The sequence below is a fragment of the Muntiacus reevesi genome, chromosome 1 (genome assembly GCF_963930625.1).
Source record: "Muntiacus reevesi chromosome 1, mMunRee1.1, whole genome shotgun sequence".
Classification (NCBI taxonomy): domain Eukaryota; kingdom Metazoa; phylum Chordata; class Mammalia; order Artiodactyla; family Cervidae; genus Muntiacus; species Muntiacus reevesi.
In genome coordinates, this window is record NC_089249.1 from 201869129 (window position 1) to 201882664 (window position 13536).

Here is a 13536-nt window from a genome sequence, read left to right on the forward strand (position 1 = left end):
TAGATGCTCCAAGAATGAAGAGACAGAGGGGGGATAGGAGTAGTATGAACTCAAAAGAATCTAGGAAAAAGAATCAAGTGGAGGGACCTCCCTGATGGTCCAGTGGCTAAGACTCCACATGTCCGATACAGGGGGCCCAGTTTGATCCCTGGTTGAGAAAGTAGATCCCAAGAGCCGCAACTAAAGATTCCTCATGCCATAACAAAGATATAAGATCCTCAGTGCCATAACTAGGAATTGGAGTAGCCAAATTAAATAAATATTTTTTTAAAAAGATAATCTTAGGGGAAAAAAACAGAATCAAGGGGAAATACTGAGTATGAAAAGAAGACATCAAGATAATAGGAGTTTCAGAAGGAAGGAAAAACAAAAAGTTTCAAGAAAACAACAAATATATTAAGAAACAATGAGAATAAATCTCCCAGAATTAAAGAGAGAAGTCAAGATTTAAGTGTGTCAAGAGCCAAACATACAAGAAAAGAGCTCATTCCTAGAAAGATTAAGTGTGAAAGTGCAAATGTTTAGTTGCTCAGTCATGCCCGACTCTGAGACCCCACGGACTGAAGCCCGCCAGGCTCCTCTGTCCGTGGGATTTCCGAGACTAGAACACTGGAGTGGGCTGTCAGGCCCTTCTCCAGGGCTTCTTCCCAACCCAAGGATCGAACCCCTATCTCCTACACTGCAGGAGAATTTTCTACCATCTGAACCATCAGGAATATTAAGAAGACTGTGTAAGTTTGATAGTACTTTTAAAAGTTTACATGTAATGCAGAAATATCACTTTTGGAAATCCAGAAGGAATACCGAGTCATTCAGGGGGAAAAAAAAACAACCCTATATGCCAAAAAAAATGTTTTATTGCAATACTTACTATGGTAAGAGGGAAACTCCCAGATACAACCTAAATACCTAAGAACCAGGCAATAACTCATGATTTAATGATATATTTATAGCCATCATCATAGTGTTGAAAAGAGGGTATGTCTAACAAATTTTACTATTTGAGCAGGATCAAAAAAATACAAACAACAGAAGTTTACATTAAAGCTACTATGAGCATTTAATTTTCTAATTATTAAAACTTAAAAGTTTGCTTTTAAAAATCTGACAAGCTTGGTAGCTTGTCTGATAATGTTTAGACTTTATCAAGAAACAGCCAACAAAAATTATATTTCACATAGGATTTACAGAAACATTAGTTTCTGAAAGTATTTATAGTATCTTTATACTAAAGGAACGTATAATATACCTACTTTTTATTGAGCGGGAGTAGCTTATGGCAGCTTTTGGACTTTATAACTAATAAAATACTGTATGGAAAATTTCAACATCTACTCTGCCAAAGAAAGTACTTGGTCTTATTTCTACCAAGTGCTTTATAGTTTTATCATTTTCATTAGCTCAGCTCCACACGAGACTACTGCCTGCCTTGATTTCTGGAAGGCTGCCCCAATTCTTCTCTCCCAGGCCTTGTTGCCAGGGTTGCAGCTGCACAACCAATTCTTATTAAAATGTAAGTCTTTGAAATGCAGGTCTATGGAAAGGGACATAAAGGATTTCATTATCTTTTCTCAAAACTCACAGCAAGGATTACACCCCCACCCTTTCCAAGCCATACCACCACTTAGCAGTCTTCTCCATCAACTCACACACCAAATATAATAAATGCAGCAGCTGTTTTAAATAACTCAAATAACTCATAAAGGAGTAGAACTGCATAATAACGAACTTAATGTCTAGCAAAAAATACTTTTAAATGACTTCAAATACATATGATGTATAAAAATTATTTCAAAGTGACTGCCAGTGAGTATGATGTAATTATATAGCTGGATACTCACACAATGTGAATAATAACACTTCTAAACACTACTACTAAATAATTCTAAAGAACAAACATTTGCAAGACAATACACACTTATGTGATGATAATTTCAGAAACTTCAAGAAAAAAACTGCAAGTAATTTACTCAAAATGTAAAATATTTTATTAGCTCTTAATTTTGTTGCAGAACTACTCATGCCTCTGAAATTTTCTTGTAAAAGAAGAAAAAGACTGAAGAACAATTTACACTATTTTTCCTTTTCTTACTAGAGTCTCATGTACTTTAGTGCTCTGGATAAAATCCCCTGCTTAAACACTGCTTAACTGTACTTTAAAAGACAATCTATGACTAAATTCATCTTATGAGAAAAGTTAACACAAGATTGTCAAGATCATGAAGGTAAAACTGTTTTCAATTAAAAGTATAAAGAGTGGTTAGATAGTCTGTTGCAAAGCAAAACTGAGGTTTCTTTTAAAATTAAAACGTAACATTTTTAATGGTGATACACCACTGAGATTCTTGTAACATGCAGAACCTTCAAATTTTAACAATGTTAGAGAAAAGAAGTAAAGTTAGCAAAATTCATTGGGGTTAATACAGCTAGCCTATTCCTTGGGTGTTTCATTCATGGTTAAACAAGAAGAAAAAAATAGGGGAGGCAGAGACCCTTGAGGATCTCATTATATAACACAGATCTGAAGTTACAGCAACAAATCACACTGGGGAGGAGAAAAAAAAAAGATAAACAGTTCTAAAAAGTGACCACTTGTTGCATTTTTGATGACTGAACTGAAATTAAGTAAATGTACCAGATAAACTATAAATATATAAGAAGTACATTATAATGATTTTAAGCTTGTTAAAAATGCTGCCTGAGATCAATTCATGTCCATTTTCATGGCTATTATCAAAAAAATAAAACAGACAATAACAATGTTGATGAGGATGTGAAAAAGCTGGAAGGAACCCTGGTGCACTGTATAAACTGGTAAAATTGTAAAGTAGTGCAACTCCTATGGTAAACAATATGGAGGTTCCTCAAAAATTGAGAAATAATTCTATTGTATGATGCAGCACTCCCACATTCAGCTGTATATTCAGAAGAACTGAGGGCAGGATCTGGAAGAGTATCTGTACACCCATGTTGTTACGAGCACTATTCACATGAGAGGCAGAATCAAGACAAATGTCCTTGAGTCAATGAACAGATAAACAAAATGCGATATATACAAAGTATTATGGTGATATATACATACAGTGGAGTCTTAAAAAGGAGGAAACCCTATCACATGGATGGATAAAGCTTGAGGATATTATGCTAGGTGAAATGAACCAGTCATAAAAAGACAGATGCTGTATGATTCCACTTATATGAGGTGTAAAATAGTCAAAGTTGTTTTGTTTGCTTTTCTTGTTGGCCACACTGCGTGCATGGCTTGTAGGATCTTAGCTCTCTAGCCAGGGACTGAACCCAGGCCCAAGCTAAAATAGTCAAATTCACAGAAAATAGAGCAGAATGGTAGTTACCATGGGCTGGCAACAGGAGGCAAAAGGCTGTTGTTTAACAGGTATAGAGTTTCAGCTTTGCAAGATGGAACAGTTACAGAGATCTGTTTCTCAACAATGTGACTATACTTGGCACTACTCAACCACACACTTAAAACTAAGATGGTAAATTCTATGTTACATGTTTTTTACCACAATAAAAAACATTTTTAATGTAATTGGAGGTCTCACCCTTACAGATTTTCATGAGCTAGTAAAGATGAAAAATGGAATGAACTTTTTTTTTAACTAAGTACCAAATATTAATCTGGGTTTTTGCTTGTTTTGGTCAGATATGTAGGTAATACACCATCATGGTGTAAAACTCAAAGGAAACAAAAGTAAATTATGAAAACTCAATTTTCTTCTCATCATTATCCCTAGCCACAAAAATTCTCTTCCCAAGACACAGCTGCCAATATTAGCTTCTGGTATAGCCGTTCACAGAAATTCTAATGATATACAAGAATATAAATATATATATTTTCCTTTAAAAAAACATTTTCATGGGACCAAATACATTATTTGTCACCTTGCTTTTTCATTCGACTCTTTATCTTGGAAATCAGGCAATTTCAGAAACTTTCCAAAAAACTAGCCCTCTGTTTTGAAAGGCTGTATTCTATCTTACAGGTGTAACCCACTGTCAACAGGTGGGAAGTTGTATTGTTTCTAATTTTTTACGACTACAATCATGCTGCAAGAAATTATCTTGTAAATTCACAAATGTGGGATATGAGACAGTGGGACCTATCTCTAGGATAAATTCAAGCAGTGAAACTGATGAATCAAAGGGTCTGTTTATATATTTTAATTTGGGGGAGGCATTTTAAGTTTTGACAGATATTTTCCAAATCTTCTAAGAAAATGTACATATGTATACTCTAACAACACATCAGAGGGACTTCCCTGGTGGTCCAGTGGTTAAGAATCTGCCTTCCAATGCAAGGGACGTGGGTTCAATCCCTGGAACCAATAGGCCCACGTGCTACAGACTCAATGCAGCCAAAAATAAACAAATACATTAAAAAGAAAAAAAAAAGGCAACACATTAGAACATCTGTTATTATCAATCGTAAAAGGCTCCCCTAACTCCAGCAGTTTAAAGGGAAAAAAACTATCTTTCTTCCCTAAAGTGGAGAACTAAAAAAACACACCAGTATATCAGGTAAATATACTGAGTTCCATAAAATTAAAATCTACAATTTTGAGTAAGACTACAAGGGTTGATCTGCAGCCTAAGAAAAGCACTCACCCTAACAATCGCCAGCGAAGTCTTGGCTAGGCCTCTGCCAGTCTCACATTTCTTTCCTCAGAAATCCACTCTTATCTATAGTTTTTGACCCCCATCATCATTATAGTTACGATTTTTAATCAAACTGATTTAACTGGCCTAAGACAGTAACTGTTTCCATTTTGGTGGATAAATCTCTAACTCTGGCAAAGTATAGAAATCAATCAGTATTAATAGTCATGTGCTATTAAATACATTTGTAGTAACATTATCGTACTTTACGCTCTATCTACTAAGATATTTGAAAGACAAGAAAATTTGATATGCTAAATTTCCAAGTTTAATTTATTAAACTTTTCAGAATTATACATTTCAAAAAAATTTGTTTGCTCTACTGATAAATCTGCCTTGTTAACTGGTTGAAGTATCTGAGGGAATCAAAGAAAAGTTAAGTCAGAAGGTCTAAAGATGTTAAATAATTAGGTATGAAAGCGCTGCAATATTTAAGAAGCAATATTTACTCTTTCTTATTGGGCATTAAAACCCAGTGACAATACAGACAGCACTGAATTTTTTAGTGAGTTTTACAGATCAACTTTTTATTTTTTACAGCAACTATCTTTAAAGAGCACTACAGAAATAGAGAACCATGGGAATATGATCTTGGACAGGAAATGTCTATCTCTACCTTAAGATTAACACATTTCATTTAGTATCATTCCCTACAAGCATTTTTTAACAAACATGTGCACTAGAAGCATTCACAAATATTAACAAGTAGTAGTAATAAATGAAAATAGGTATCCTGCATGACTACTCTTCAAAGAAGAAATGGATGTCTTCCATCCATAAAGCATAGAAGAGTGTATTTTCTTGCACTGCCAGAAAATAGTCCTTAATCAAAATCAAAAGAGGGCTGCTTTTTTTATTTCCTCAGGCTGTCCTTACAGCCTTTCCAGTAAGGACATAGAGCAATAGCTACAATAAAACCCAGCTGCTGTGGCAAGGCTTATTATATATATTTACGTTAGTTGCTAAGTGGTCCAACATTAGGGTTACCAATTCTATTTTCATAAGCATGGCATTGCCCCTCAGATGGCAGTTATTTCTGGGTACTTATACCTGGACCATTAGCCAAAATACTAGAGATTTAATATCACTTTCTATTCCCTTAAACTAAAAAAATTAATCAAACTTTCAACAATATTTTCTAGCTATAAATAAGGACATATATTTTGGCTCCCACTGTCAAAATTGAAGAGCTAATATCATTAATCTATGCCCTCAGAATCACCCAAGCTCCTTCTTGATTGATATTTACAAGTTATAGGAGAAACCTGGAGCCATTCAGAGGCATTGTTTAAATGAATATCCTATTCAACCTTCGCAGTTTAATAATTTTCTGTAATGTACACATTTCTTCATTCTTTCACATTTGGTGAGCAAACTATTCCTCATGTGTGTGTCTGTGTGTGTGTAATTCCTAAAACCACCTGCCAGTTTCAGGTACGCTATACCCTATAGCAAGGTGCTATCAAATCAGAATGAGAATTATAGAATGAGAAATCAGTCACATGAACAAAAAATCAGAAAACCACAATATTAAACATGTGTTTTCTGGATTTTTTTCCCTCAGTAAAATTAATATAACATTTCCCTATCGCTAACGAAAACATGCTATCAAGATGCCTCACTAATTAGATAATCAAAAAATCAACTTATTCAACATATATTTGTTGAGCTGCTAATATATGCTAGGCTCACATATTTAAAAAATAATATGTAGATGTAAGTCAGCAAATTATAAAGTATAATAAACATTTTTAAATGCATACTAATAAATTGACCAAAGATGTAAGTTTAAAGACTACCAGAGATTAAAATGGAAACACAGTGTAAGTAGATAGAAATAACTGAACTTTTAATTTTGAGCAATTATGACATGACAACAATCAACACTTTGAAATATGGCCCTTACAGATGTTAAAACAGAATTTTTAAAAATTCGTAATAAAATACGAGTAAATTGATCTCTTTAACATTTGGTTTATAAAGAAAACCAAAAAGCTGGCTTCATACTCAGTAGTGAACCCTGTAGATGTTCCAATTAATGTAATGTTTTGTGAAACATCACAGGCATTAAATTAATGAACAAGACAAGATGCTCATTGTAATCACAATGTTCTATGAGTTCTAGCCAACGCAGCTGGGAAGCAAACAACGTAAGATATAAAATCTGGAAAGGATAAAGCAAGTTATGTTTCACTACAAATAAGGATTGCACTCCCAGAAAAGCTAAGTGTATCAGAAATTCTAAATGAACTTAATGGGTTAAATTTATCAAAAAGTAATATCTTCCTAATGTTAGCAATACATAGATAAATTTAAGCTGCAATAACACACTAAAGAGGCAGCAGAGCTGAGGTTAAGGACACAGACCTCAGATTCAAACAGGTATGAGTTGAAATCTCAACTCTACTACTTCCTAGCTGTATAAACCTTGATAAAAGTCACCTAGTGCCTTTAATTTTCTCAAGTGTAAAAATGAATATAATTTATCAAACAGTTAAGATAACACTGAAAAGTACACCAAGCCTGTCATTTAATGAAAGATATTATTATTTATAGTATCAATAATAGAAAGCTACATGTCCCTTCCATAAAGAAAAGAGGTATCAGGTTAAACATACATGAACTTTTCTGAAATCTAAAAGTACAAAATTTCAAACTATACCTGGCCCCAAGATTTGCAATAAAGGATTGTCCTGTACACTTCTCATGTCTTCTTGTGAAAAGAACAATAACAACACACTACTGTTTTAAAGGTCAGCCAAAACCCTGGCACTGCACAACTATCCGTTTACAGTTCCAGAGGAACCAGCGGTTCAGCAGGCGTCTCCCACAAAGAGCTGAATCAGTAAGGATGATGGCTATTCCTTTTCCTCTAGGACCAAACCTCAGTGAAGAACCTATTCATTAGGAGGGTTGTTCTGATACTGTCAGCCTCTTTCTGTCACATTAAGTTCCACCAGTAATGGTACAGATTACATATTTGTTTACCACCTTAACTCTTATACTTAATACCTGAAAAAAAATCAAAGAAAGGATTGCATTATCTGCCACCTTGCACACCTGTATCAGAGACTTGCCTAAATCACAATCCAAGTCTTAGCAAGTCCTTTGAGTTATCATTTTATGGTAATAGAATGGGTTATAATAAAGATGTATATGCTATGATGTATATGTTCCAATACTTTGGCTACCTGATGCAAAGAACTGACTCACTGGAAAAGACCCTGATGCTGGGAAAGATCGAAGGCAGGAGAAGAAGGGAACAACAGAGGATGAGATGGTTGGATGGCATCACCAACTCCACGGACGTGAGTCTGAGCAAGCTCCAGAGTTGGCGATGGTCAGGGAAGCCTGGCGTGTTGCAGTCCATGGGGTCACACGGAGTCGGACACAACTAAGCAACTGACCTGAACTGAACTGATGCTGTGACACTCTGGAACTTACTGGCTCATGTAGCTGAATAAAGTTTAGGTATACCATCTGGAAAAGGAAATGGCAACCCACTCCAGTACTCTTGCCTGGAAAATTCCATGGACTGAGGAACCTGGTAGGCTATAGTCCATGGGGTCGGACATGACTGAGCAACTTCACTTACACCATCTTTAGGGGAAGACTTGCTTCAGCATCTCAACAAAGGTGATCAGGGTGTGTTTCTGTTCTGTCTCCTCCTTCCCTGTTGGCTTCTTACTCAATTGACTTTCGTTTTATGGTTGGAAGATAGTTGCCGGGCTGAAATTCAGCAGAAAAAAAAGTACCTTGATCCCAGTATTTCTAGCAAATGTCCACAAAGATCATTCTGATAGATTTAGATGATATGTCTGCCATGACTGCCAAAGGTTAAGACACATGTTTTGCTCCTACATGAAATAAAAGTACATTATAGCTCACCTTGGTGATCTGAACTTATTCTACTAAATAATGACATTCAGTTCAGTTCAGTTCAGTCGCTCAGTTGTGTACGACTCTTTGCGACCCCATGAATCGCAGCATGCCAGGCCTCCCTGTCCATCAACTACTCCCAGAGTTTATTCAAACTCATATCCATCGAGTCGATGATGCCATCCAGCCATCTCATCCTCTGTCGTCTCCTTCTCCTCCTGCCCCCAATACCTCCCAGCATCAGGGTCTTTTCCAATGAGTCAGCTCTTCGCATGAGGTGGCCAAAGTACTGGAGTTTCAGCTTCAGCATCAGTCCTTCCAATGAACACCCAGGACTGATCTCCTTTAGGATGGACTGGTTGGATCTCCTTGCAGTCCAAGGGACTCTCAAGAGTCTTCTCCAACACCATAGTTCAAAAGCATCAATTTCTCGGCGCTCAGCTTTCTTCATGGTCCAACTCTCACATCCACACATGACCACTGCAAAAACCACAGCCTTAACTAGATGGACCTTTGTTGGCAAAATAATGTCTCTGCTTTTTAATATTCTGTCTAGGTTGGTCATAACTTTCCTTCCAAGGAGTAAGTGTTTTTTAATTTCATGGCTGCAATCACCATCTGCAGTGGTTTTGGAGCCTAAGAAAATAAAGTCTTACACTGTTTCCCCATCTATTTCCTATGAAGTGATGGGACCAGATGCCATGATTTTAGTTTTCTGAATGTTGAGCTTTAAGCCAACTTTTTCACTCTCCTCTTTCACTTTCATTAAGAGGCTTTTTAGTTCCTCTTCACTTTCTGCCATAAGGGTGGTGTCATCTGCATATCTGAGGTTACTGATATTTCTCCCGTTAATCTTGATTCCAGCTTGTGCTTCTTCCATCCCAGCATTTCTCATGATGTACTCTGCATGTAAGTTAAATAAGCAGGGTGACAATATACAGCCTTGACGTACTCCTTTTCCTATCTGGAACCAGTCTGTTAACATTACTGAATTAAAAATAATGGTTCAAGCACAACATTCAACTTTCCCTATCTTCTTAAAAAGTTATTACCCCCCATTTATTCACAGAACAACAATGAGAAAGTAAATTCTTCCCTGAATATAAATCATTTTGAAGGATTCAGAATGTATTAGCAGATTACAACAAAGGCTTATGATATTCCTTAACAAAGTTGAAATCAAAACTAGATTTTCAGGAAGAAAACAAGGTTCTTATTTCACTTTTTCAAGATTATAATAGCAGAATCTAAAGAAAAGATAAACAACTACATGGATATCTTGAGTTAGAGGAGGAGGAAAGGTGGTTTTAACGAGTTTTAAAAGAGAATCATCTTGGGGCTTCCCTGGGTCCAGTGGTTAAAACTCCACTTCCACTGAAGGAGACACAGATTTGTTCCCTACTTGGGAAACTGAGATCCTGCCTGCCACCAGAAGCAGCCAAAAAAAATTTTTTTTAATAAATAAATAAATTTAAAATAGAATCAGCTAAATACTCCATCCTGTGACTCAACGCTCCTCAAAGACACTAGATCATCATCAACCCTCCTTCCTCAATCCCTTACACAAAACCAGGTCCTAGGAACAGAAGAGAGATGCAAATGTCAGGAAGTCTTCTTGTCAACATGCACTGCAGAGCCAAATGCAAATTACTCCTCATTTATGACATTTTTACCATCCATGTCCCGCATTCCTATAATTAGCACAGAAAACAGAAGGAAAACGATTCCATCTCTATTAACAAAGAACATAGCAAAACCTATGAGATTAAAAGCCAATTTTCAAACATATAGGAGAGGAGCTGATTTTCATGGCAAAGGTGAATAAAAACAAACAGCAAACTGAGTAGAACTAACCAGCTGAAAATGTGTTACACACAAGTCATCTTAAATCAAAAGCCAACCTTCACTAGAGGAAAGCAGTGTGGTTAAAGAAATGTGCATAGAAAGAGCATAATGACTTAAATCTATGAATTGACTTTCCAAATCCTCTCCTGTTCAAATACTTTAGTTCAGTAAATGTACAATGACGACTTTTTAAGAAGACATAAATGTGTCAGACACAAGAGGGACATAAACACAGTCCTTGACATCACAAAGTTTATAATGTGCTACAAAGGCAATACACACAAACATTACTAGACAGCTCAGAACATAATGACGTATAAATGCCAGTGGGTAAAAAGAAAGAGAATCAAATGAACTGGGATGATTTCCACAAGTAACAGAAAATCTAAAAGCAAAACTGCTTAAACAATAAGACAGTGTACTTTATCACATAATAAAGGAATCTACTGTGAGGATGATTCAAGGAGTAGTGAATGTGGCCCAGTTCTACTTCTCTGTAATTCTTACCTCTGCCCTTCTTTAGGAAAGGGAATAACCCTTCAGGCTGGTAGCACAAGATCTACAACAGCTCCAGATGTCACATTCAAATAAAACAAGCTCTGGAGGAGGGACCACTTCTTTTCCTTTTTCTCAAAAGCAAGAAAACCTTTCTCAATAGCTTCTCTCTGACTTTCCTTTTATTTCCCATTGGCCAAAACTGGATCTCATGCCCAGACCTTTGGAACAGTCACTTCCAAAGGCAATGAGACCTACATAATGAAGATTACACTAGATGCTGTAACTATAATGACCATCTCTTTAAAGATGGCTGAATATATCAAGGAAGACAAGCCTTGGAAGATGTGATTTGGACTGGTGAAAAAAAAAATGACAGAAAATACATAAGCAAAGGAAGGGATGTGTCTAACTGAAGAAGAAAGTCAAATTGCAAACATACATTAAACACACTGTTAGCAGTAAAGAATTCTCTTAAACCATGCTGGAGTCATCTTCTGTAACACAAAAATTAGCTTACTATTCGACAGTCAGTAAATACTAAGCATGCAGGAGGAGTAGCCTTCTCTTTATGGGAAGGATTTAGGTTAATCACCAGGGGTAGTCAAACTCACCACTCACTCCTTTCAAAAGAGCTATCTCTGGGTTGAGAACATTCTGTATTATGCATACAGATGACTGCAGACTCACTGTCAGTGGGAGTTGTTCCTTGACGGTTTCTTTTCATTTGGGTTCGAGGTTTTACTCAAAAATCCACACACTCACAGCTGGTCCTATCTGCAAATGAAAGCATGCAATTAGGAGGCAAAAAGCTGCCGGGAGCAATTCCTTCCCCCACCCCCACCCACCTATGATTAACTGATCCACTTGAAAACCGAATTTAAATACCAGATTCACTGAGTCCAATGTTCAAACTAAGCAACTTATACTTCAAAGGGTGTAATGTGCTTATTACACAGTTACCACCCTTTCCCATCATGTAAGTTTATTGTCGTGTCCACAACATACCAGGTGCAACTCCTGTGTGCCGGGTGGAATCCAATACACATTTGTGTTTGGTGGCAGCACACAGAGCTGGCTTACACAGGGCGCTAAAGGAGAGCTCCTGACATTTATAAATTAGAAGCCTTCACATAAAAATCAAATGATCTGACCTCTCTTGGAGGGAAAAAAAAAAGAAAAAAACCCAGAAGATCTGGCAACACTGGGCCCACTTTCCCACCTGGTGATAATCTGTTGGAGCTGATCAGCAGTTAATCTTTCAGATGGGACATGGGTTTTGCAGTTCTCCATACATGTCATCACTCTCTTCTATCATAATCCAGCTCACAATTATCTGTCTGGAGTCTGCTGGCATCTGAACTTGCAAACTCTGCTATATATTTGTAATAGCTCATGGGAAATATTTATTACTATCAAAGCCAAGTCTGTTTTTCTGCCTTGTGGATACAATACAGCATAAGAACAACCACGTTGGCTCTGGAGGTTGCTAGGTTTGAGATCTAATTCTGCAAGTAACTATTTACATGATCTCAGGTCTATTCTTAGCCTAAAATATATATTTCTTCATTTATAGTCCTCCAAACAAACATATAAGCACTTAAAACAGTCAACAAACAACAGGTCTAAAATCCAACAGGTCCAGGCTGAACTGGTAATCCCAAATCCACTGCTTTCTGACAGTCTTTCTCATCTCAGTAAACTGGACTGGAATCCTTGCAGTTTCGGTTCTAGACTCAAACCTCAAAGTCTTTATCGTATACTCTCCCTCATCCTCCCAAAATCATCAAAGTGGTTGATTCTCTAGATATATAATTTGAACAGATTCTAAGAGTCTCATAAAAACCATAAAAAAACCTCAGCAATTCCTCCCTCAGAATCAATTACTTTCTTGAAACTGCCTATAAATTCAACTATTTAAATAATGATAGCTTGAAATTTCAAGGTCCCATATTGTAAGGAATATTTAGTATTTCGTAAAAAGAAAATACTGGGGATGCTACATATCAAAGTGACACATTACATTTTAGAAGTTTATACATTTCTTCAAAGCTAAGCTGACAATGAACTGGGTCATTATGCTTAATTTGAATAATTAAGAAATCAGAAAGATGACCAGAACTAATTGAATGAGTTTAGGAAGGTTACAGGATACAAAATCAATACTCAAAAGTCAATTCCTTTCTATAGAACATTTGTTCACTTACTCTATACCCCAGCCATTACACTCCTAGGTATTCATCTAAGAAAAATTAAAGTGTACGTCCACAAAGCAGCTTTATTTTTAAGAGCCAAAAACTAGAAACAACTCATCTTTCCACCAACAGATGTGTAAATAAACAAAATATAAAGCCATTCAATGTAATACTACTTGCAGTAAAAAAATCCATTGAAATGAATGGATCTCAAAATTATTATGCTGAGAAGCCATATCAAGAGTATACAGTATAGAATCCATTTATATAAAATTCCAGAACCACAAGTGACAGAAAGCAGTTCGGCTGACTGCCTGGGAACAGACAGGGTACGTGGCCAAGAGACGAGGAAAGGCCTACAAACAGCTGAAAAGAAACTTTTGCTGGAGATACTTTTACTACATTGAGTGTGGTGATAGTTTCATAGGGGGGGGTGTGTGTGTGT

General features: G+C 36.4%; 1 protein-coding gene across 6 annotated transcripts in view; it reads right to left on the minus strand.

Annotated features, from left to right (window-relative positions):
• Nucleotides 1–13536, minus strand: part of CDC42SE2 (CDC42 small effector 2) — a 108301-nt gene that overhangs the window by 66897 nt on the left and 27868 nt on the right. For 4 of the 6 annotated variants that reach the window (XM_065918168.1, XM_065918167.1, XM_065918169.1 and 1 more), the window contains exon 2: nucleotides 11511–11673. The exons of 1 other annotated variant lie outside the window; for it this stretch is intronic. The gene's annotated coding sequence lies outside the window, so the exon portion shown is untranslated. The remainder of the gene's footprint in view (nucleotides 1–11510; nucleotides 11674–13536) is intronic. One more of the 6 variants, XM_065918171.1, reaches the window with a different exon arrangement.